Source organism: Octopus bimaculoides, chromosome 30 (genome assembly GCF_046866305.1).
Source record: "Octopus bimaculoides isolate indiv1 chromosome 30, ASM4686630v1, whole genome shotgun sequence".
Classification (NCBI taxonomy): domain Eukaryota; kingdom Metazoa; phylum Mollusca; class Cephalopoda; order Octopoda; family Octopodidae; genus Octopus; species Octopus bimaculoides.
Genome location: NC_142957.1, coordinates 16,180,938 through 16,185,937, shown reverse-complemented (window position 1 = coordinate 16,185,937; position 5,000 = coordinate 16,180,938). Strand labels below are relative to the sequence as shown.

Below are 5,000 nucleotides of genomic sequence, written 5' to 3'. Positions count from 1 at the left end.
CAATGGTTTAGCGTGTGAGTAAGTTTGTACTCATTCATTTGATGTCTGCCTGTCATTTCCTCCGCTTTCCTCATTCAAGAATGAATTGTAAGATGTGATGTGGAAAATTGAATTTCGAGCTGGGATTAAGTCTTTCTAATTGGAACATAAAAAACACCATCAAGAATATTAGGAATTCAATAAATAGATAAACGAAGAAACAAACCATGTCGTGTCAAACGAGCAGATTATGGATTCAAATTCGATGAGTTGTCCGATCACCGTTATGTGTTCAATGAAATAACTAAGGATTGCACGCAAGCTACCGTGCTATAATAATGAATATCAATGCTGGAAGGATATTGTATACAATATTGTCATTCATTACTCTGGATCTTGAGGTGACCATATTTTACATGCAAAGACCATAAATCAAATTGCGATAACTTCAGAAAGTTCAGGAAACAAAAGAATCCAACCATATTCTACACTTAAAGACCATAAGTAAAAATTTCAATCATTTAAGTGGCAGAATTATTATTATCATCATCATCATCATCGTCGTCATCATCGTCATCATCATCATTTAACATCCACTCTCCCTGCTGACATGGGTTAGATGGTTTGACTGGAGCTGATGAGCCGGAGAGCTGCACCACAACAAACAAGATCATCATCAATCGTCATCATCGTTTAACGTCCGCTTTCCATGCTAGCAAGGGTTGGACGATTTGACTGAGGACTGGTGAAACCGGATGGCTACCCCAGGGTCCAATCTGATTTGGCAGAGTTTCTACAGCTGGATGCCCTTCCTAATGCCAACCACTCCGAGAGTGTAGTGGGTGCTTTTACGTGTCACCCGCACGAAGACCAGTCAGGCAGTACTGGCAACGGCCACGCTCAAAATGGTGTATTTTACATGCCAACTGCACAGGAGCCAGTCCAGCGACAAATAAATATGCGTCAAATGTAAATATTGTCAGTAATTATATGGTTTAGATGCAAGCTTTTCAACTGCACAACCTTGCACCAAAAGGTATAAAATGATGTACCATGTTTTACTTCTTCACACAAAAGAATAATGGGATCCTTCATTTGATGGTTTATACAAAGCATTTTATTTTGATAAGCTGCAAGTGAGTGAATACGCCTGTATTCATATTTATTTAATGCCTGATAGCTATTTCTTTGGCTTCACTCTTTCAAGAACGAATTGTAGGATGTGACGTGTAAAATTGAATTTTGAGCTTGAATTATCCTTTTCTAATGGGAACGTAAGAAAACCATTGTGGATATTAGGAATTTGATAAGTAAATAAATCCATAATCTGTCAAAGGAAATAGGTAACTGATTCAAATTTGCTGTTATGTGTTCAACACTGTAGTGGAATGATTCTGACTTCCCTCGCCGCCAAGTGACTAAAGGTGGGCTGACTAAACAAATAAAGAACTGTGAGTGATTGGCAGTTTGGATTGGTAAGCAGTTCACTGTAAGCTATTGAGTGAGTGAGAGCATTGGTTCTTGGGTAAAAGTAATTGCATTGTGTCGTGTAAATATTTCTTTCCCCTCTGCTTCATTAAATTATATGCCCAACACCAGAATACAAAAAAATACAATACGCAAGGATTAACACAGAAAAGCCAAACTTGATATATCAATGGATATCAATGATGTAGGATACGGTTTAGGAAGACTTCAGAATTATGGATGAACAATAGAATGCACCAGCAAAGTTGAGATTACCATAGTTTGAGTGGCTGTGTGGTAAGTAGCTTGCTTACCAACCTCATGGTTCTGGGTTCAGTCCCACTGCGTGGCACCTTGTGCAAGTGTCTTCTACTATAGCCTCGGGCCAACCAAAACCTTGTGAGTGGATTTGGTAGACGGAAACTGAAAGAAGCCCGTCGTATATATGTATATGTATATATATATATATATATATATGTGTGTGTGCTTGTGTGTCTGTGTTTGTCTCCCCAACATCGCTTGACAACCGGTGCTGGTGTGTTTACGTCCCCGTAACTTAGCGGTTCGGCAAAAGAGATCGATAGAATAAGTACTAGGCTTACAAAAGAATAAGTCCTGGGGTCGATTTGCTCGACTAAAGGCGGTGCTCCAGCATGGCCGCAGTCAAATGACTGAAACAAGTAAAAGAGTAAAAGAGAGTATAAAGATCATAAGTTAGATTCAAGTCAGTAAATTGGCAGAATTGGTTGAACATTGAACAATATGTAGCTTGGTATTTCATTCAAATTCCTGTGCTCTGAGGGATACTGTGTAGAATAAACTCAGAGCTCCAGATAAACTAGATATCCAACCAGCGAACTTGAGACAACCTTATTTTGCATTCAAGAACCATAAATTAGATTTTAATCATTGAACTGGCAAATCGTTAGAGTATTGAAGAAAATGCTTGTCTTATGGTATTTGTTTTGAATGTCTGCTCTGTGAGTTCAAATTCCACTAGGTTCAACGTCCCTCTTCATTTATTTTTTCCACAGTTAATAAAAATAGCACACCAATGCAGCACACCAGTTTTTTTTAGAACTGCAAGAGTGTCAGACTTCTTTTGGTTTCTGTCTCCCAAATCCACTCATAAGCGTTTGGTTTGCCCAGGGTTGTAAGAATAAACACTTGCCCAAGATGTCGTGCAGTGAGACTGGATCCAAAGCCATATGTTTGTGATGCAAGCTTCATAACTGCACAGCCTTGCATTGAATGCTATTTAATGATATACAATAATTTATTTCACACACAAAATAAAGAATGGGCTGTTTCATTATATAGAGTATTTTACTTTGACAAGCTGCGAGTCAGCAATGATTTAGCGAATGAATAAGTTTTATTCATATTTATTGGATGCCTGACAGCGATTTCCTCTGCTTCCCTCTTTCAAGAATGAATTACAGGCTGTGATGTGGAAAATTGAATTTTGAGCTGGGATTAAGCTTTTCTGATGGGAACGTAAAAAGACCATTAAGGATGTTAAGAATTCAATATATAAATGAATAAATAAAGAAAGAAAGAAACATATAAATAAAACCATGACCTGCCAAGCAAACTAGGTAATCAATTGAAATTTGATGAGTTGTCCGATCACCGTTACGTGTTCAATGAAGTAACTAAGGATTACAGGCAAGCTAACCCTGGAATGTTAATGAATATCAATGACGGCAGGATGCTATATACAATATTGTCATTCATTACTCTGGATGCTGTGGCTATCATATTTCACATGCAAAGACCATAAATTAGATTGAAAAGGCTTCAGAAAGTTGGGTAAACAAAAGAATCCAGCCAATGAAACTGAGACTCCATAGTTTACACTTAAGGACCATAAGTGAGATGCCAATCATCGAATTGACAGAATCGTTAGATCATTGCACAGAATGCTTTTCTGGATGGCATTTGTTTTGAATTTCTGTAGTCTGAGTTCAAATCATAATGAAGTTAACTTCTTTAATTTTTTTTTTTAATCAATTATCATTTTTAACCATAGGCGCAGGAGTGGCCGTGTGGTAAGTAGTTTGCTTACCAGCCACATGGTTCTGGGTTCAGTCCCACTGCGTGGCACCTTGGGCAAGTGTCTTCTACTATAGCCTCGGGCCGACCAAAGCCTTGTGAGTGGATTTAGTAGACTGAAACTGAAAGAAGTCCGTCGTATATATGTATGTGTGTGTATATGTTTGTGTGTCTATATTTCCCCACCACTACCCACCCAATTTCGCTTGACAACCAATGGTGGTGTGTTTACGTCCTCGTAACTTAGCGGTTCGGCAAAAAGAGATCGATAGAATAAGTACTAGACTTACAAAGAATAAGTCCTGGGGTCGATTTGCTCGACTAAAGGCGGTGCTCCAGCATGGCCGCAGTCAAATGACTGAAACAAGTAAAAGAGTATAATATAAATAACAAGTGAAATATATTATGATAAAATTTATTTCGCTCCTGGAAATTCTTATTAAATGACAATTGTTTTGCAGCTTAATAAAAGACATATTTGATAGTTTATTACCTACATTAATATAAACGATCTTTAGATTAATATAGATATTAAGTTAACTCTTCAGGTTAAAAGAAATCCTTGTTAAAAATATCATCTGAACGTAATTTTCGATAAGAATTTCTTTTAACCTGAAAAGCCGTCTTAATATCCACATTAATGCATATAATAATGTACGTAATTTATTTATATTATATAAATTGACAGAAACTAGTGAAAGAATAAAATTTTTTTAAATGGCTGTCTTTCTTTGATAGTTCGACAGTGGCAGTGACAGGTTGGGGGCGGGGGGAGAGGGGGTTATATATCATGCTTTGAGGAAAGAAGCCTGTGGTGTATTGAAAGGGTTAGTGTTTGGGACAATAAATATTAAGATATTTCTGTAGGTCATTTAACAAAGCCATATCTGTGAAAAGTGGAACACTAAATATGTCTGTTCATATCAATATACACACACACGCCCACGCATATGTATTTATATATATATAAATAATTTTTCTCGTCTGGCTGTAAAGCCTTTTCTGTTTGTTTTCCTGTCTTGTTTTTTGTCCGCCACTAAGATTTAATTTGCGTATACAAATTTAATCTGCGGTCCATGAGACAAGCCGTTTTAACGATGCGTCCTGCCCAAGCTCTTCGAAACGCCGGTGTTAAAACGTGGGTAGCTGATGTAGTAGAATGTTCTCTATGTGGCTTGTGTGTTTTCTCGTCTACGTTTTGTTTGCCATGTCCTGTACCCAGATATGCACCTATACATACAGGTGGATGTCGGTATGCACATACCTGTACGTATATATGCATATACTCATTTACTAGCGCCCCTGGACTGGCTTGTGCGGGTGGCACATAAAAGACACCATTTCGAGCGTGGCCGTTTTCGTGCGGGTGACACGTAAAAGCACCCACTACACTCTCTGAGTGGTTGGCGTTAGGAAGGGCATGCAGCTGTAGAAACTCTGCCAAATTAGACTGGAGCCTGGTGTTGCCATCCGGCTTCACCAGTCCTCAGTCAAATCGT

At 38.2% G+C, this 5,000-nt stretch overlaps 1 protein-coding gene and 1 long non-coding RNA gene across 5 annotated transcripts in view; one reads left to right on the top strand and one right to left on the bottom strand.

The window, feature by feature from the left end:
* Nucleotides 1-5,000, top strand: part of LOC149130235 (uncharacterized) — a 140,810-nt gene that overhangs the window by 2,366 nt on the left and 133,444 nt on the right. The window lies entirely within an intron of this gene.
* The window catches only part of LOC106884447 (melatonin receptor type 1A), a 51,724-nt gene that overhangs the window by 29,627 nt on the left and 17,097 nt on the right, over nucleotides 1-5,000 (bottom strand). The window contains exon 1 of one of the 2 annotated variants that reach the window (XM_089345976.1): nucleotides 3,792-3,810. The exons of the other annotated variant lie outside the window; for it this stretch is intronic. The gene's annotated coding sequence lies outside the window, so the exon portion shown is untranslated. Of the gene's footprint in view, nucleotides 1-3,791; nucleotides 3,811-5,000 lie in introns of those variants that run through there. 2 annotated transcript variants of the gene reach the window in all.